Source organism: Globicephala melas, chromosome 14 (assembly GCF_963455315.2).
Source record: "Globicephala melas chromosome 14, mGloMel1.2, whole genome shotgun sequence".
Taxonomy (NCBI): Eukaryota; Metazoa; Chordata; class Mammalia; order Artiodactyla; family Delphinidae; genus Globicephala; species Globicephala melas.
This window is the reverse complement of record NC_083327.1, coordinates 67,544,384-67,565,195: the sequence shown is the minus strand read 5'-3', so window position 1 is coordinate 67,565,195 and position 20,812 is coordinate 67,544,384. Positions and strand designations below refer to the sequence as shown.

The window sequence follows — 20,812 nt, the reverse complement described above, 5'->3', positions numbered from 1 at the left end:
GATGAATAAAAATAGGGTAAAGGCCCTATTGTATTTGGAAGTTGTGTTCTACCCTGACCACGTTAAGGCAGAATCCCCTACAACTGCTTTAACACCGCGTGGCTGGGCCCTAGGAGAGCTGTTAGCGAGCCTAGACTGTTGGGGGACTATAAAACAGAAAAGTGGCTCTGGGTGAATTTGGTAGAAGGAAATGTGACTTCCTGTCCTGTTGCTACCTTGGAAAATAAACCGTTCATCATGGATCTGTTTCCTTAATTGTAAGTTGAAATATTTAAAACAGAAAATAAGAGTCTTCTAGCTTAGCATTCTGAATTGTGTGTGTGTTTCTATTTCAAGTCCTTTAAAATACAAGACTCATGGCAGGTGGCCAAATAGTACGCATCGCATCCAGTGCCGTCGTGAGATCAGCTATCAGGACAGGAGCAGCAGAACAAATGCCCTGGGCCTCTCTCATCAACCCTGACCTGATGGAACAGGGCAGGCAGTGTCGGAGATGGACACCACTTTTCTGCACAGAAACCTTTTAACCAGCATCCATTAGACAGCAGAGAACGGGGTGGCTTCTCTGCTGGGGCCCCGGAGCTGTCAAAATTGATGAATAAGAATAATTCTGACACACTCCTCATTGGTGTATGGTGGGCTGCCTGAATTTTAAAATCCTCTTCCTTTCTCTAAAAATGTTATATCTCATTCTGTATGTTCCAAGATGATCTACATTTAATATTTTTCCACCCCCTTAAATCTTGCCATCTACATGCTGATGGGTGAAGGGATATCTCATTCTGAAAATCTCAAGCAACTTTTAATTTTAACAAAACTGCAAAATTCATAAATTTTAAAAGGAAAGAAGAGGGGTGGGGAGGCGTATTTCACTTTCAACGTGTTGTCAGAAAGGAGTGAGCTAGAGTCTGGAGACAAAATCTTGGCCATGAAATGATGACAAGATACCCATGATTCTGATCTGTCACAGTGATGATAACAGACAGATTGGTTCTTCCCGAGGGTCCTGGGGGCTTCCTGAGGATGGCGGCTGGTTTGGAACCAGAGCTGAGATTTCCTCCTCTCCTTTTCAGATTGTGTTTGCAGCATGCTCGCCAGACGTGGAATCTTAGAAGAGCCACTGCGAATGCTAGATGCAGTCTGTAGAATTCATTGTCTTTTAAATTTGGATATCATTCGTGACCACACACGCTTAGGAAATGGAGTATGCATGTCATTCAGATGCTCCTGGTACAGTACGCATACTTGTGAAAATGTATCTGTGTAAGGTACTAGAGTCTCTTATAAGGTCCAAAAAAAATCCTGTGTGGATCTGTCCACTTTATAGACCCCAAGGACACCTCTGATCCCTGGTTAGTCATCCATTCACCCACGTCCCCAGTGCTCTGAAAGCTTCTGGGATTGCCTGCTAGCGTCTAATTCATATACTGAATTATAATCCTACTCTACCTAAATCAAATCACTGCCTTGCTTTCCTATTACCTATAACAATAAAGTCAAATTCCTTGCTTGAGTTCCAAGGCCCCTCTGATCTGGTCCATACCTCCCACCTCCTCTCCTGTCACTGTCCTGCCCAATCCCTCTCCTTCTCAGCCGCCCTGGCCTTCTTTCTGTTCCTAGAGCACCAATCTCATTTCCTCAGGGCTGTCGCACTTTCTGTTCTCTGTGCCTGGAATGCACGTTTCACTCTGCAAGACTGGCTGCGGCTTCTTGACATTTATTCAGTTCCCTGACCAAATGTCCCAACCTCCGAGAGGTCTTTCCCAACTACCCTATCAACCGCTACTCCCTCTCCATCACTTATCACATGAGCGTTTTATTTTTCTTCTCACTCTGAGACTGGATCTCTGTTTATCCACTTGCCATCTGCCCGTCTCCCAGGCAAGAGAGCGAGCTCAACAGCAGCAGGGACATTGCCGATGTTTTTCAAGGCCCCCCGGGCAGCCCCGAGAAACGGGCCTGGCATGGAGGGGTGGCTGACTCCATATGTGTGGACTCAGTGACCACACCTGCACTAGCTGCAAAGTGAGAGTCATGTTTTGAGAGTCAGAACGACAACAACAAACTAAACTAGGAAAATAAAATTTCTTCTGAACGATTGTCCCAAATGTCATAAATCTGCATTTCCCGCTGGATTTACATCACTTGCTTTTGTTTTTGTTTTTTGCGGTACACGGGCCTCTCACTGCTGTGGCCTCTCCCGTGGCGGAGCACAGGCTCCGGACGCGCAGGCTCAGCGGCCATGGCTTACGGGCCCAGCTGCTCCGTGGCATGTGGGATCCTCCCGGACTGGGGCACGAACCCGCGTCCCCTGCATCAGCAGGTGGACACTCAACCACTGCGCCACCAGGGAAGCCCCATCACTTGCTTTTGGACAAACGAAAAAGTACAATTCTCTTATATCCCAGAGACTTTTCTGCATCCATTTGCTTCCTCCCATCCCTGTCACCTTGGAAATCGCTCGCTCAGCTGGCCGTGCTCTCCTGTCTCCTCTAAAGCCGATTTGCAGCTCCTGCCCTGAGGAAGCCCTTCTCATCAGCCTGTCCCTCCACCTCCGTCCTCACTCCTCAGCACATTTGGGTGCTGGCATGTTCACAGGCATCCTATGTGTGAATTTGCCCTTGCTCATGTCCTTTTCTAGAAAAGTAACTTTATCCTTTGATGTAGAGGTAGTAGGGAGAGGGACAGGCAAGGGTACTTTGTAATCATATTTTCAGTTACCTGAAAGTAAAAAATTGTGACTTTTTTCCCCCCTTTGCAAAAATTTTTCAATGCTGTTAACTGATATCAGAAGCCACCTGGGTCTCCTATTAAATGGGCCTGCTGTCATCTTCAGAAATGTAGTTTGTTGCCTGAAAGAAACAACAAAGTCTTGTTTGTCTACCGACTAAAATTTAAAACACGCAATGTGACTGTAGCCAATCAGAATGGTCTCAACCTTTCCAGTAATGACAACGTGTCCATGGTCCTTGACAGCGGGACGTGAAGAAGGGCACTTACTCCTGTGAATCACAGGGTGCAGGATTTCGGGGGTCTCTGCCGACCTCCCAGCCCAGGACAGACCCTGTGAAGCCATCCAGCACTGCAGCAGAGCCAGCGAATAATGAGGTCACTCACCTCATCCTTCCTCCTGCCTCTGGGCAGCAGCAAAGCCAACCGACCCTAGTCAAACAGCTTTTACAAGAGCCGCACACACTTTCTCTTCAGTGTTTCCAAAGACAAAACCTTGGCGGGGTGTGTGAAGTGACAACACAGGAAGGCGGTTGTGGGGCCGAACCAACCCTGCTCTCCATTCTCTCTCCCAGGCTCAGAGACCAGCCTGCCTTCCTGTGGTTTCCGTGGAATCGAAATGTTTGCATGGGTTTCGTCATCTCCAGAAGCCAGCTGGTCATGCAGTGACGGCCTCGTCCTTCACCAGGATGCCAAGTGTCGGGGGATGAACCCAGAGACTTCATAGAGCAGGTGTGTCCCCCCATCCTCCACCTGACTTTCTGCACCTTCAGGTTTCATAACAACCTGTCTCAGAGTGAGGTGTTATTTAATGGTGTGATAAAACAAGGATACATATTTTTACCATGTTCACACCTGTGGGATTTTGAACTACAAAAAGGCAGCAAAGGGGAAAGAGAAAGGGTCAGTGAAACCCTATACTTCATTTTCATTTCTCAACACCCCTGTTTCTGATACCCAAGCATTTCTTCCTTCTACCATTTTCTTCTCACTGAGTCCTCACAGCTCAAGTAGAAAACAACCCATGGGCATGATTAAAAAGAGAGATTTCCTGGGAGGTAGGGAGTACGACTGGCTCAGACCTCCTGCGTTGGTCCCACTGGGGCCTCACAGCTTCAGTCTGGTGGGGATATACTGAGCGCAGGCCTGCAGCTCACGTCCCAGTCGAGTGAGCCCTCACCCGGGATTGGCGGGGCTGTGCACATGTGTGTACATGTGCGTGTGTATGTGTGCTAGGAGCAGGCTCGTGAGATGGGGAGGGTGGAAAAGCCTCAAAATTCAACCTCCAGAGAGGAGTTTTAAGTCAAGAGAGTCCCAACTAAAGACTTTTAGTACAAAACTAGAGACAAATGCATCCTTTATCAAAAGGTGTTACCAAGAAACATGTTAACTACTTGTACTTTTCATTCAAACTTAAAGTTAAGTCACAGTTAACAGGCCCTTCTGGACTCTTAACTAAAGACTGTAGCCGGAACAGAATTATCTAGAGCTCCACAAGAAATCTTCCATGTGCTGTCTGTCACTGGCTTTGACAGGCCTGGTTCTACTGATGTTACCATGTCCTGTGTGTCTCTCTGAACTTGTTCTAGCCCGTGTTTATACTTGTCTCTCCACACCCCATCTGCAGCCAGTATTTGAACAACTCCTCCTGTCTCTTTCTTCCAAACAGAAAAGAGGGAGGTACCACCAGTGTCCTCTGATGGAGTGTCACGGAATCACGGCTGTGACATCTTAATAGCCGCACTCCATGACAGAGCCAAAGTTGTCCCTGCTTTGCTAAATGACAGGTCAGGAGGGGCACAAAAAATGACTTTCTCTCAGCCTCCTCCTGTCCTGTACTTTAATGCATTTTCAGTCAGATTACTCAGAATTATTAACATTTTATAGTGTATTGGAAAAGTGATGTCAGGTCATTTTCTTTTTTCTTTCCTTTTTTTAAAAAAATATTTATTTAGGCTGCGCCGGATCTTAGTGGCGGCACGTGGGATCTTTTAGTTGCGGCATGCGGGCTTCTTGGTTGTGGCTTGTAAACTCTTAGTTGTGGCATGCATGCGGAATCTAGTTCCCCGACCGGGGATCGAACCAGGGCCCCATAAATCAGGAGTGTGGAGTCTTACCCACTGCACCACTAGGGAAGTCCTGATGCCAGGTCATTTGCTAAGCCTGAGTCTTCCTGCACTTTTATCCCCAGCTCAGCTTTTGAGCTGGTAGCATAAAACCCTCTCAATTTTCCCATTTGAGAAGAAAGGTAAATGAAATGGGCCTTCAATGTGCTTTCAAGAAGACATGATTTTTAAAGTCACTTTGAACAATTTAGAAATGAGCACAATTGCTTTTTCTATCCCTCATTTGGTTAATAGAGAAAAGGGTTTCTCAAGCTAAGATGAGAACTTCTGGAAGAGTCATGAGCTCTATGGCTCTGGATGTCTCCCAGCTGGTTTTAACAGGCAACTCAGGTCTGGGGAGGGATGGATGGCTAAGTGCCAGCTTAATTGGAACGTGGGGTTCCAACTCCAGCTCCACCACTATGTGTGACCTTGGTCAATACCCTAACATCATTACAGATCACAGTGATAAATAACATCGTTACATTATCAGTGGGGATAACAAGAGTAGCTACCTCATAGGATTACTGTAAGGGTTAAATGAGCCCATCCATTTGGTTATTATTCTGGTGAATAGTAATTGTAGGGCAGAGAAAAGAGATTGATTAATCGCTGAGAAACTGGGAGGATGAACAGTTTAATGAAATTCAAAAGCTATTGGAAGAGGGCAATAACTTGGTGGAATTAACATCACATTTTATTTTTATTTTACAAAATCCCTTTGGGGTTCTTGTATATGGAAGGGTGTCTCACTATCCCTGCCACCCCTGTCACTTTAGGCTAGACCATGGCAGCTTCTCCAAGGACTGTATTTTGTCATTTTAAAATTGGTTAAATGGGGTAACTCACCATATTTAAAACCAACCGGACTCATTTTCGAGCTCTTGGATTACACTTTATTTTCAAAAGCTTGGGGGAAGTTCTTACCCAAAATGCCCTGGTGAATCCTAGAATTACAGAAATTTCTTCCCAAAGTACATCCGAAGAACCAATTCTACAAACTGTCAGTTATAAGATGAATAAGGTCTGAGGACCTAATGTATAACATGGTGACTATTATTGATAACACTGTATCATATAATTGAAATTTGCCAAGAGAGTAGAACTAAAGTGTTCTCACGCACACAAAAAAGATAACTATGTGAGGTGATGAACGTGGTAATTAACTCCACAGAGGAAATCTTTTCACAGTGAATATATATGGGAAATCATCATGTTGTACACTTTAAATATCTTACAATTTTGTTTGTCAATTATACCTCAATAAACCTGGACGGATAGAGAGATAGATAGATAAATAAATAAATAAAGCAAGCAAGTAAGTGAGTGACAAATGGTTCCACCTCCTCTCAAATAGAGAAAGGTCTTTTTTGGCCAAGAGGAGGGAATTTCTTTTCCTTACTTCTCTCCCCAACTCTCAATGCAACCCCAAATCAAGATTATTTAAATTCTCAAACTTACTTAACAGAGTGGTCCCCCAGGGCTATACCCAGCCACGCTTCCGTGTGGAAACACAGCCAACACTTTTTGTTCACCCATTATTGAGTTTCTTCCTCCTCAATTCCTTGAAAAGATGAGAATTAGGTGGGGAAGCAATGTATCTGCCTGTGAGTTCTCCTGTGTCCAAGTTCAGCAGAGGGATGGAAATATAAGGCTTCCTCCCCATGGGGCAAAGATGTGAATGTCTCATTGAAGGAGGCCTCTAGCCCAGAGGAGCCAGAGGCGGGTGCTGACATGTTTTCCTGGCCCCGGGATTGGGCTGTGACCTCCAGGGCCGGCGCTTCCTGCCTGCATCACCATACAGGCTCCAGGGAGTGGGCCTGGCCCCGGGACCATGGTCCTTGCTGTAATGGCCCTTCCTCCACCTCCTTCCACCCTCACCTGGGCTGCCTCGTATTTCCCCAGTGCTCCTTCCGCTCAGTGGGGACCTTTCTCTCCACCCTCAATGCAGAAGGAGCCACACCAGGCTAGTGGTGAGGGTGAACTCAGGACAGGCTTTTCCCCATAATTCTGAATTTCCTATGTTTTGTCAGTGTAAACCAGACTCTTAATGCTATTTTAATGTAGTTGTTTTGTGTGTGAATAATATGCTCTTTTTGCCAAACCTCAAGCCCTGGAACTAAGATCTCATAAAAATGCCTAGAGTCCAAAGCTAATAGCTGTTATTCAGCTGTTATGGGGTAAGGCCGAAAAAGTTTCAGATTGATGTTATTCTCACCAAGGCAGCGGTGATACGAAACTATTGAGGGGGGCCCCAAGGCTCCAGATGCCCGGGGTGGAAGAAGCGCCGTGTCCCATCAGGATGTCCCAGTCGCTTTCCCTCCACAGCCCCTGTAACAGCTTCCGCCTTCATGATCCTCAGCTCAGTGAATAGCCTCACCTCCCACCCAAGCTGAAAGTCCTGGAAGTCACCTTTGACACCTGCCCCCCAACCTCTGTCACCCACCATACACATCTGATCGTCGCCAACATTCATTCAACAAGCATTTATTAAGGGCCTGTTGCACGCCTGGCGTTCTGCTGGGTGGGATGACGAAGCGACGCCTGCTTGTAGGATAGAGGGTAGGGTCATGGTTAAGAGTGTGGACTCTGAAGCCAGAGGTCGTGGGCCGGTGCTGCCACCATTAGCTCTGTGACCCTTGACAAGGTCTTTTTGTCTCCCTGTGTAAAATGGGGATAATAATAGCATCTGCTTCATGGTTACTTTTTGACACCTACATGAATTACAATTTCTAATGCACTCAGTGCCTGGCACATGGTAAATTCCATGTGAGTATTTCAAAAATAAAATGATAGAAGAGAGATTGGTATCAAGCCTTCACACAAACAAGGGAAGTGGCAGGTGGGAGAGGGTGGAGGCCCTGTGAGATCCCAGGAGCCTGGGCTGGGATGTGAAGGACGAGTGGGCATCAAAACGTCCATCTCCTGCCACTGTCCTCGTTCAAGCTACAGTCACCTCTCTCCTGGGCCACAGAAATGTCCCTCATAGTGGTCTTCTTTCCTGTTCCCCCCCTCGCCAGACAGCAGCCAGTGGGGTGTTTCTAAATCTTAAGTCTGATTGGGTCGTTCCCTAAATGGCATTCTTCAGTGGCTCCCAAGTTCCCTCAGGTCTATATGCAAGTATCCTCAGGGGGCTTACAAGGCCCTGCATCATTTTCTTTCCACCATTGTCTTGGTCCTCCTTTTCCTCGTCTCTTTAACCCCCAGGAAACACCCTCACACGCTATACTTCAACCCTGCGGAATTTCTTTTAGTTCTCTCTGTAGGCCACAGTCCTTCTCCCCTCTGGACCTCGGCTCTTTTAGTCACATCCACCTGGCATATCTCTCTGCTCTGCCCCACCTTTCCCTGGTGAGCTCCTATCATCCTCCAGACCTCAGCCTCAGCCTCACCTCCTCGGGGACTGCCTTCCCCAGGCTCCTAAGCTGGGTTGGAGCTCCTCCTGTGATTTCCCGTGGCCCCTCCTAGGGCCCTATTGCAGTGTTGATCACTTTATCTATTGATCACTTTATTGTGTAATTTTCCCCTTTACTGTCTGTATTCCTGCCAAGCTCTGGGAGGGTAGAAACTGCCCTCTTGTTCAAGTGTATCCTCTGAATTCAGCACAGTGCCGGGCACATGGTAGGCTCACACTGCATGTTATAGGTTGAATTTATGTCCTCCCGCAAATTCATACGTTGATGTTCTCACAATGTGACCTCCAGTACCTCAGAATGTGACCTTACTTGGAGATGGTATTGTTGCAGATGTAATTAGTTAAAATGATTGGAGTTAAAATATTGAAGAAGGGTGAGCCCCTAATCCAATCTGACTGGTGTCCTTAAAAACAAAAAAACATGTGAAGGGAAAGACATGCATAGAGGGAAAACAATGTGAAGATAATCCAGGGAGAAGACATTCATCTACAAGCCAAGGAAGGCGGCCTGGAGCAGATCCCTCCCTCACAGCCCTTGGAAGGAACTACTCCTGCCGAAACCTTGATCTCCGGCTTCTAGCCTTCAGAACTGTGAGACAATAAATGCCTTACCGAAGCCACCCAGTGAGCGGTATTTTGTTATGGCAACCCTAGAAAACGAAGGCAACATATTTCACAGACTGGGTTTCCAGCTCCTTTAAATGTGCTCCTGCAAGTAAAGACTTCGCGTGTGCACAAATATCCCCTAAACAGCTCCGTGTTCCACAAATAGATGGATCCATGAGAATGGCAGGCCCAGGTGGCTGTTAGTCATCACAGCACACAGCCAATTTCAGCGTCAAACGACCCCTCTCCCTGGGTATTCCAAGATCTTCACCCGAGTGGGCAGGGGAGGTGCTCCACTTGGCAAACTCCCACAGTGGGGGGCATGGGAGCTGACGGGCAGGCAGGTGCTTGTTTTCCTTTCCAGCCAGGAGAAGCAGCTGAGAAGGAACCAGGCAGAGCAAAGCACAGGGAAGCAGAGAAATAAGAGTAGGCGTGTGGAGCCAGAGCTGTGCTCATTCTGGACTCCAGAACCATGCCACTGTCAGGGCAAAGCTGTGCATAAGCCAAAATGTCAGGGAGGAATGTTCCCCCTTTATAAAGAAAGTTCTCCTTCTCCATTTGATTGCAGCCTCTAAGAAGCAATTTTTTCAAATTTCTTCTGACTTAAGAAGTTCAGAGTTATGTTGAGCTGAAGAAACACCAGGATCGTAATTACGGTTATTATAGGGAGTTGTTGTATGCCCATCACCACAGCATCTGGCTGTAATCACATGCTTAATGGAATGCAAGATGATCCATTGCTCATAATGGGCACTTTCTGAGCCAGGCAGCCACCAAGCGCCCACCCTCCCACTTGGAGGCCCAACAGAACAGATGTTTGTGGAAAGAGAGGATGCTTGTGCCTGTCTGGAGGGCCAGCGACCTCATGGCAGTGCTCAGGGAGAGTCATTCCATAACAAGGTCTTGGAACTCATACGGTTCTGACCAGTCAGGAAGGGCAAGAAGCAGGCTCTTCCCTTACTCTGGGTAGCAAGAAGGGGTTGGGGGGGATCGTGATGCTCACCTCTGATCACAATGAGTCTCACAGATGGTGAAGTGTGAGTATGGGATGTAGACCCATGGTAGCTCCTGGTAACCCCAAGCTCCTGTCCCCATTCTTTAGCAACTGGGATGCCCCAACACACTGAAAAGGCAGAATGACAATCCCTCTAGTCAAACAATTCCTGAGGTATAATTATCTTAGTCTGCCCTGGCTGCCATAAAAAAACAACAACAGCACTTATTTCTCAGGGTTCTGGCGGTTGGGAAGTGTGAGATCAAGGTGCTGGCAGATTCATTTCTTGATAAGTGCTCTCTTCCCTGGCTTGCAAATGGCCACCTTTGCCTTCTCGCTATATCATCACATGGAGGAGAGAGGAGGCTCTGGTGAGTCTTCTTATAAGGGCACTAATCCCATCATTGGGGCTCCACCCTCATGACTTCATCTAAACCTCATTACCTTCCCAATGCCCCACCTCCTAATCTCCTAATGCCATCACATTAGGGGTTAGGGATTCAACATATGAATTTTGGGGGGGACAAATGTTCTGTCTGTGACAATAATTACACTTGCTCTCTCTTCTCCCTTTCTCTCTCTCTCTTGTTTGTGTGTGTGTGTGTGTGTGCGCGCCCCCCATTTCTTCCTTCACACCTCAATTTTGAGAGCCAAGAAACCAAAAGTCATATGTCCCTGATCTGGCTTCAACCCTACAGATACGGCCCCTGACTGCTTTTAGTCTCACCCTGACCCCTTTTGGTCTCACCATGCCCCAGGCTACCAGATGCCTCATGCTGGCTTTACCAGGTTTGACTACAGTGGAGTATTAGCTCATGTCTATAGGAGTCCCTTTAGACCGGTGCTATTAGAAACCCCAAGGCCACACATTCCGGGTCTATTTTATTAACTTCCCCAAACATAAAACCCTATGGTCATCTAGCCTCTCTGGTATCATCATGCTTGATCTCTATGCTTCTTCTTTTTTATTGTAGTTTTCCGTGGCTGTCTTGCCTCTGTGGTTCCAATGCAAATAAACTTTCCTGTGTCCTTAACCAATTCCATATCCAAGAATCTTCTGCATGCCCTAACAGGCATCTCAAACTCAACACTGCCAACGATGAACTTCTAGTATACTTTTGCCCACCCTATCCCTGTAAACAAATGTCTCTGCCATTGATTAGTTCAGTTGGTGATACCACCACCCATCCAGCTGACTATCCTTCTCCCTCACCCTACATCTTACCTAACAAATCCTACAGTGTTTAATCTCAAAATACTGCATATGTCAGACTAGAAGGCACAGCATTTAAAATAGAGCCCCCTGGATTTTCAACTGGGAGATAATCTCTCAGACTCAACGATTTTTGAGGGGGGCAAATTTAATCAACAGTCAAATGTCTATATTTAAATTATTAATTTAGCTACACGTGTATATTTAAAATAGCACTTAAGCTATAAAGATATTAATTTAGAAATCAACATCCTCACTCATGTTTTCTGAAAGAGTTTTATTCAAACTCCTCACGTGCAGTTTTGACACCAGGGTTTCCTTCCTCACTGGAGCGTAGAATTAAGATGGTTTTCTAGAGCAAATCATGGTCAATTCTGTGTTGTTTGAGACACAGCATTTTAGAATCCAAATGTGATTCTGTCTCTGGAAACAGTTTCTAAAGTCACAAGAACCCATCAAACAGCTGGGGGTTTTTCAACTGTGTATTGTAATCCTCACTATGTAATCACTTAATATATTCATTTAAAAGTAATCTTTCAAACACTTGTTTATAACACCATGCAACAGTTGTATTGTGAGGTCATAATCCCAGGAAAAATTACTGCAGTTCGATTAATTGCCTTTGCCTTTTTTTTGACTGAATCAGTCAGGAGGCCTCTCTAACACCTCAAACCAGCACTGATTCAAGCCATTTCTGGCCAGTGTGCCTTCTCCAAACATAGGGCGACCATATGCCCTGTTAGCCAGGGGCAGTCCTGGTTTAGCATGTTGTCCCTATGTAGTTATCAATAGGACCATCTCAAAAGTGTCCCAGTTTGATCATTAATCATATCATCAAGTACCGGTTTGTTGTTCCAACTAAGGTAATTGAAAGAACTCCCTAATAAGGATTTATAAAAATTCACATATAAGGTTTGTTTATCTTCTCCATAGGTTTATGTGGGGATGGGGAAGCACTTTGTCTAATATTTAGGCATAAGCGGTGTTTCTTATCAACTCTCACAGGAGCTTCCCAGGTGGTTTCTCTGCTTCCAGCGAGTTCCCCCTCAGTCCAGCTTCTACTGTGCTATCTCTCCCCTGCTTATGACCCTTCAATGGCTCCCCACTGACTACAGGATTATAGTCAAGCTCCTACCGTGGCTTACAACACCCTCATTTTCTGGATTCCCTTTTGCTTCCTAAAACTCATTTCCTGCTTTTCCCTATGTGACAGACTGAATCATAGCCTCCCAAATATATTCACATCCTAATCCCTGGAACCTGTCCATATTATCTTATAAAAAGGGACTTTGCAGCTGTGATTAAATTAAATCTTGAGATGGGGAGATTATCCTAAAATTACCTGGGTGGATCTGATCTACTTACAGTGGTCCTTATGAGAGGGAGGCAAGAAGGTCAACGAGGAAGTAAGGAAAAGGGAGGACAGGCAGAATCACAGGGAAGGGCGATATGATGACAGAAGCAGAGATTGGAGTCATTCACTTTGAAGATGGACAAAGAAGGAGCCAAAAGCCAAGGAATGCAGACCGACAGCAGACAATGAAAAAGGACAAGGGAGCAGGTTCTCTCCTAGAGCTTCCAGAAGGGATCAGCCCTGCCGACACCTAGACATTAGCCCTGTGAAACTGAATTTGGATTTCTGACCTCCAAAGCTGTAAAGAGAATAAATTTATGTTGTTTTAAGCCACTGTGTTTGTAGCAGTGGGTCACAGCAGCCATAGGAAACACTATATCCTACTTGGTGCTTTACATTCCAGCACCTTCTGTCTGTCTGATGCTCACCACTCACACCACGCTCTTTCCTGCCATCCCTCCTGCCTGGAATACCCTGTCCCTCCCACCCATGTTTCTTTCTCACTCCAGCCCCCATTTGCTTGGTCAAATCCTGTTTACTCATATGACTCAGTGTGGGTGTTCCCATCACTGACCTCAACACCTACATCCACCTAGGTGGGGTGAGCACTCTTCCTCTCGCTCCCATGATTCATTCACATTCCTCTAGCATTTATTTTTCCATAGTTCCCTAAAATTATATATCTGATTGTCATCTCCAACACTTCCAAGAAGGGAGTGTGTCATTTATTTTTCTATCTCCATATTCAGTAGGTGCTCAATAATTGTTGAATAATTAAAAAAAAGAATTTAAAGAACTTAACAAATATTTCTTATAAGAAACATTGGGTTATCCTTTGCCCATTTCCAAGTGATTTGAGGAAGAGCCACCTATGTTCAATATTCTATTAGGTATCATCCTAGAAGAAATTGTGATTGCTGCCAATTGGAGAAATTCTAGGAATCAAAATGGAAGAGTTCCAGGTCTCTTTCATCCCTCAGAGAGGGCTTTCTGGAATCTTGGCCCAGGGACAGATGTTTGGTGGATCAGAGAAAGCTTTCCCCTCAGATGAACTTGTTCATCAAGGTCCAGAGGCCAGGCTCTAAGCTCCATTGGGTAATGGGGGCCTCAGTTCAAATGGCTGTGGGCCAGAAATGTGTCCTCCCACACTTTAGCCCAAGGGGACTGTGCTGCTTTTTAAACAGGTCTTTCTGTCTCTACACCTTTGCTCACTCGTTTTCCTCCTCTTGGAATGCTCTTCTCTCTCCCTTTCCATGTTTCCATATTTCAACCTACTCGTTCATTGAAGTTCAGCTTCTAAAACGTTCCCAACTCCTAGTTGGCCATTTCACAGTTCAGATGAGAGAATATAAATAATTCAGTCCAATCCATCGCTACCAAAAAAGCTGAAGATCAAGTTTCTCCGAGACGGAGCCAACAACATCTTTCTCTACCACGGAGAGCACATTTTCAGAGGAACGCAAGCATATCTTTCGAATGGTGGTGAAATCTGCCATATAGGCCTCTGAGCATCCTCTTGTGTATATTCTGTGGCCCATTATGGTAATTTCCTCTCCTCTTTACCTTCCTTGTAACTGGGCGATTATACTGCAGATCCCTGGGTACTATAATTGGCATTGCAATATGAGGCTTCATTTGATGCTTGCAAATTATGGGGCCAGGGCTGAAGCTCTGATGTGGGACTTGCTTCCCCATAAGTCAGAAGAAGTTACATGTACATGAGTGCATTGGAATAAAGAACCTTTTCTCATAATCACAATTTAATATTTCAAAATAAAATTTCAGTTACAGAAAAATAATAGGATCAGGCCCACCATAAAAGGAACAGGAGAACTGAAATGAAGTGCTCTCATAAAAGTTTCATAAAATACAACCACACACATATTACACACTTGGGAGAAATGCCATAAAATTTCTACACATGAAGAGGCAATGTTCCCTTGATCTCTTTTCCTGTTCAACAAGGATTTGTTCTGAATTCTGAAATCCCTACAGGTGAGTGTTCACAGGCATTGCAGCATTTCAGAGGAAAAAAGTTACAATCACTGAGTTGGGAAGATGGGAAACGAGAAATGAGCTCCATCCAGGGAAATCACAGGGTGTTGGTAGGACGACGATTTTCATATAGATGTGTTCTTCCTAATTCAGGTTCTTACAAGAATAAGTAGTTTCAGGAGAATTCAACAACAAGAAAACATGGAGAAAGAAAATATGGTGTGTTGAGGAAGTTTCCTCAAGGTAAGAAGACCTGAGTTCCAGTCTCATTTCACCCTCTAACCCTTTATACAAGACCTTAGTGTCTTCTTCTATTTGTCGTGGAGGTTGAATGAGGTTATTTTCAAGGTTCCTTCTACTGTAATATTTTAGTTCTTCTAGTTGAATATTCTAGTTCTGTCACCCAGTGCTCACTGGTGTGTGAGGACTAGTTTAGTGAGGGTCAAAGTCTATAGCCACTGAGGCAAAATCTTTACCTGGAGAATATTTTCCCAGCATTTATCTACATGAAGAACTTAGTGAGACACCAGATCTAGAACCTGGTAATTGGCCCCTGTCTGTTTTGTTGGTCTGAGAAAAATGCATCCTATTCTGCCCCAAAAATCTTCCATGGAGAGTTAACTTTCTCTGTTGAAGACGTGTGTGTGTGTGTGTGTGTGTGAGTGTGTGTGTGTGTGTGTGTGTGTGTGTGAGAGAGAGAGAGAGAGACAGAGACAGAGACAGAGACAGAGAAGAGAGAGATAGATAGTTATGCTCTGAGAAGCACAATGTTAAAAGGATACAGGCACCCCAATATTCACTGCAGCACTGTTTACAATAGCCAAGGCATGGAGGCAACCTAAATGTCCATCAACAGAGGAATGGATAAAGAGATGTGGTGTATACACAGTGGAATAGTACTCAGCCATTGAAAAGAATGACATAATGCCATTTGCAGCAACATGGATGGGCCTGGAGATTATCATAGTAAGTGAAGTAAGTCAAACAAAGAAAGACAAATATCATATGATATCGCTTATATGCGAAATCTAAAAAAAAATGATACAAATGAACTTACTTACAAAACAGAAACAGACTCACAGACTTAGAGAATGAACTTATGGTTACCAGTGGGAAGGGTGGAGGGGCAGGGATAGCTTGGGAGTTTAGGATTGACTTGTACTCACTGCTATATTTTAAATGGATAACCAACAAGGACCTACTGTATAGCACAGGGAACTCTGTTCAATATTCTGTAATAACCTAAATGGGAGACGAATTTGAAAAAGAATACATATACATATACAAATATATGTATAACTGAATCACTTTGTTGTACACCTGAAACTAACACATTAATCAACTATATTCCAATATAAAATAAAATTTTTAAAAAAGAGTGGAAAAAATATTTCACGGAATTGACAAAACCGTGGGTGGAGAAGTGAGGCAGTCCTGAGCCAGAGTCTGTGAGCAGAAAAATAGTAGCCTTAATTGTAAATAACACTCAAATTATACTCTCTTCTCTGCTTTAGCTATAGGTCTGTGTTTTAATGAAATTTATATGGAATAAAGCAATTTCAGGCCCTAAGAAGTTCATTAAATGAAATTATTTATTTATTTAAAAATTATATATGATAAATCCTCCCATTTTCAATTGAGGTCTACTTATTTCAAAAATAGCCAACATAATAAGTTATGACACAAATTCCAAGGCAGCTGCCCTATAACAAAATGGCACAGAGGTTCTCTTGAATTTCATTATTATGAAATTTGACCCATTTGGAGTTCTAATAAAATAAACTGGTGGAAACAATCTACAATGACAATTCCGAACTGAAATCTTCTTTTTCTAGTCATTTGACCTATTTGGAGGCAGCATGGTAGAAGGCAAAGAGTTCAAGTTTCAGAGTCAGGCAGTTCTGGGCTCAAACCCTGGCATTGGCACTTCTGTGTGAACTTGGGTGAGTTCTGCCATCTCTCTACTTCAGGGTCCTCATCTATCAAACAGAGATAATATCTTAGGGAATGGTTGTGAAAATTAGAGATCATATATTTAAGTACACGGTGACTAGCATTTGATAGGAGCTCAGTAACAGTAGCTACTGTTATTGCATTCAATGGACCTGGCCTGTTACACCACTCCCAGCTACAGTGTGCCCGCAGGATGAGAAAGCACCAGTATATCCTGGATGTGGCCAGGAGAGCAGGCTTGCCACTCACTGAGGTAAAGCGTCCTGGAGGAAGCCCTGTTAATACAAACATAGGTGAAAACTACTCTCGGGCACTCACACCCTGATTTCCCATTGTCATGGTGACAGGGATACCTGGGCTCCCTCCCTCCTCTTCTAGCCACACCATCTTTGTAAATGCCTCCGTCCCCCATAACTTTTTGAACCCTCATTAGAAAGTCTAATGAATGGCCCCTTTTGAGGGAAGTTCTTACCTGCATGAGATGGGAAGCTGGGCTGTGGGTGTCCAGGATCGCTTTCAGCAACACACAAAATGTACAGAGAGCCCAGTCTGGAAGAAGTGCTCATAAAATGTGCCATTGAGAAAGCCCTGGCAGCTAAAAAGAGGAGCTGTCACTCTCCAGCGCAGACACGCTCCAACAGCTTCGCGTCATTAAAAAAATACAACACAACACAGCAGAAGAAACAAACAGGGAGAAATGAAAATGCCTCAGTAAAATCTACGCCGTCCAGTAGGATCTAGCCCCTGTCATGAGATTTCCTACCGTTCTGTCCTCACTCTGCTTTGGCTACACCGGTTCTGCTTCAGGCTTCACACGCCCGTAATTCTGGATCTTCGCATGGCTCACTCCCTCGCTACCTTCAGGCATCTGTTCAAGGAGGCCTTCCTGGGCAGCTCTGGGTAATAGAGTCCCCATCCTCCCACCCCCTTCCTGCTTCTCTGTCTCTAACTTCTTTCCATTCCCCCGTCGCTACCTCCTGTTCTGCTGCTGCTGCTTCTTTGCACTTACCACTACTGGAACTTTATTTATTTACTTTTTCTTATTTTCTCTTGTCTTTCCTACCCACTAGAATTTAAATGTCATGAGAGTGAGGGATTTGTGTCTTGTTCATCGCTGCATCTCAAGTGCTTACAACTGTGCCTGGCATGTAGCAGGTACTCAATCAATATTTGCTACACGAGTGAGTAAATAAACAGAGGAGCAAGAGAAGCAAGAGACTGGGTTTTCTCTCATACTAGGTCATGACTTTCCAACTCTAGGAGGCTGCAGATATTTTCCAAGTGCAATTAGGATTGGAGTTCTAGTGAATTTCCATTTCCAGTCTACACAAGGACATTACCACTTAAACCAGTTCCTTTTTAGAAGTGATATAGTATTACATTTAGTAGTAGTATGTTTTCTTCTAATTCAAGTTACTCCAGTTTTAAAGCAAGTGTATCTTCAGGTTGGTGGTAAAATCACCATATAGGTCTCTTTGTGGCCATTTCGTTAACTTCTCTTTACCTTTTTCATAACGGGTGAATCTTAAAACTGCAGAAGAACTTGGGTTGTCTGCCGCAATAAAACCAGCAGCACTGTTAATAAGGGATATTTAAGCCCAAGACTGTAAGCTCAAGGAGGGCAGGAACCTTGTCTGTTTTTCTAAGTGTTTTATACACAGCACATAGCACAGTGCTTGGCACATAATTTGTTGAGAAACTTAACATATGTGATTAAGTAAATAGACGTAACTCTTGTTCTTCTTGGTTACTTTAGCATTGTAGACAGCTAATGAGACTATTGTTACCTTAACCTTTGCATCTAAGTACCCACCTAGTAAAGTTATTAAGGCATTGATTCCTCATTATCTTCTCTCCTTCCCCTGATGGGATGGATTCTCACTCTCCCTGGTAGTCATTAAATTTTTCCTGCAGTCTTGGTGCTTGGTGGCTTCGTTCAGTGGATGTTGCTTCTACAACTACCTCTGTTTGTGTCTTTGTCCCCATCTGCTGCTACTTCGTGTTTGACGTTTCACTCTAATCTCCACAAGGACCTCTGAAGATGGAGGATGGTTATGTCTCAACTCCTGGACTAAGCTTTCTCAGCCCAACCTTGGATGACACTGCTTCTCAGTAACCTGAGATCTTTGTCTAGTATCTTATATGTAGTCTGAACCTTCAATGTGACAGCACTCCTTTGAGGACTCAGAGTAACTTACCCAAGACTAATACCAGAAGATGAATGAAGGCACTACATGACTCATCCTGACTTCACTGAGTATCCCCCAAAACTCACGTCATTTGATTCTCTCCTACCTTAGGGTGATTTCACTATTCCCCCAGCTGGGACATCCTTATCTTACCCATAGGTGTTGGGCAAACTTATTCTCCCATCCTGGTCTTAAAAGTTCTCTTTAACATCTATTCTTAATTCCCTAGAGGCAATCATGTAAATAAAACCACTATAGTTCTGGAGGTAGAGGCAGGTGCAGATTAATCCCTACTTAGATTTCTGTTATGAACTCTACTTCGTTGACCAATATCCAAATAGGAAAAAGTCAAAATGGGGAACTTTATTACAATTCTAATAATTCTTTTCCAAACCTAACTCAATATTTACTTATTTAAAAATACTTTCAGGTTCTCCTCTCCTTAAAGGAGTAACAAGCCAAAGTAAATTTAGCTTTATAGTTATTTGTTTTACATATCATCAAAACTCTGAAATTCAATGAGGTACCTTGATCTTTCCTTTATTTAATGTTTTCACTATTTAGAATAAGAGTTCAATGACTTCCTGAATGATATTCCACAGTAATCATACTCCCTGAACTCACCTGCCTCTCTGAGGGTAGGTATTGCCATCACCGCTTCAAAAAGTCAATCTCAGCTAAGGACATCTCTCTATCCACCAGCAGACACCCATTCATCAGCGGAAGACCCAAGTTTTTTATAGAAAATGGGCTTTTAACTCATCTTTTTATTATGTAGGACCAAATAGAAAATTTTATTATTAACATATAAGCTAAAATTTTTTCCACCCCAGGATAAACAATGGACTTCAAGAGAAAAAATAGAGCATATGGGCCCTAAAATGTTTTAATAGGAAAATGTTTGTTTATTTAGTACCTACTATGTGCCAGAGAGTGTAAGTATTGTTGATTTGAAGACCATTAGCTATGTTCTATGCCCTTAAGGAGTGCAGAGTCTAGTAGAATAGACAGAATTAGTTATGTTAGGGTTAAAGGAATAATTTCCTATTGAATATAATCGATTTATTTTGGACTCTAATGGAACTGGGAGGATGGAAGGGCCTCCTTGCTTGCTCTGGTCTGTGGGAGGAATGAGACATCCGTGAGGGAGATGGATCAGACACTGAGAATCAAGAGAGGACATTTCCCTACCCACGCTTCCTCCCTCCCTCCCTCCCTTCCTCCTTCTATTGCTTCTTTCCTTCCTTCCTCAGAAAAGCCCTCCTCTGCCCTCTGCCAACTCTTTCTTCCCATCTCCCCACCAATGTCTATTCTTCATTTCCTTTCTCAAGCCAGTGGTTTAAGGGAGGGAAGACTCTTCTTTGTATCTTTTGTCCCCAGATGAAAAAAATAATGCCCAAGTCTCTCCGCTGCTTTAAGGTATTGGGTTTCAAAAACATTTTTACAACAGCCCTTCCAAGGACCACTCACCTGTCTGCCAAAGGTAAGTAAGGCTCTGGAGTCAAGATCGCCTTCTTTGTCACAGGAGGGGAGGAGATTGTTTTTCACACACTTGGAGGGCTGCCAGTACGTTTGCTGAGTTTATTGCAAGCCTGTTTTAGGGTGTTGTTGGCTCATTAAACTCAGTTTCTTAATGTACAAGAAACTTGATAAGATCTGATAAGACCATCTGGACTATACTAGGGGCAGTGCTAGCTATTTATACCTCCAAATTACCTACACTTTGAAATAAAATGGCCAGTTTCACTCTAATTAAGTCATATCTCCACCAGGAAATAGGCAAAAAAATTTCTTAGTAGTTTCCTGATCTCCTTTTGCACTGTTTGACTTGAAACATGGTAGTCTCAGATTTTCATATCATATATTTATACAAAGTAACTTAAAATTATAACTGATATTTATGTTAATAAAATCAACTATTGATATATACTGATTTCCTGGTTTGAGCCATTAGTACGTTCTAAATACATTATTGTCATTTTATACACATCATTTTCATTTCAAACTACGACCATGCAAGGCAGGCAGTATTATTATTTATCAAATGAGAAAAACTGAGCATCAGAAAAGTTAAGTATCTTTTCCAAAGCCATACAGCTAGTAAGTGGCAAAGCCAAGATTTAAGCATAGATGTGTATATTAACACTGTCATATGTATATATTTACGTATGTCAGTAAACTATATGATATATCATCCTCATGTTTATTTTTTCAAGACTGGTTGTAATTAAGATACAGTTTTTTCCTTTTCCATTTAA

The 20,812-nt window shown here is 43.7% G+C and overlaps 1 protein-coding gene across 7 annotated transcripts in view; it reads left to right on the top strand.

Annotated features, from left to right (window-relative positions):
* Positions 1-20,812, top strand: part of ADAT2 (adenosine deaminase tRNA specific 2) — a 107,695-nt gene that overhangs the window by 57,996 nt on the left and 28,887 nt on the right. For 4 of the 7 annotated variants that reach the window (XR_009558764.1, XR_009558763.1, XR_009558762.1 and 1 more), the window contains one exon: positions 3,306-3,462. The gene's annotated coding sequence lies outside the window, so the exon portion shown is untranslated. Of the gene's footprint in view, positions 1-1,073; positions 1,236-3,305; positions 3,463-14,565; positions 14,656-20,812 lie in introns of all 7 variants that reach the window. The other 3 variants (XR_009558760.1, XR_009558761.1, XR_009558759.1) reach the window with 3 other exon arrangements.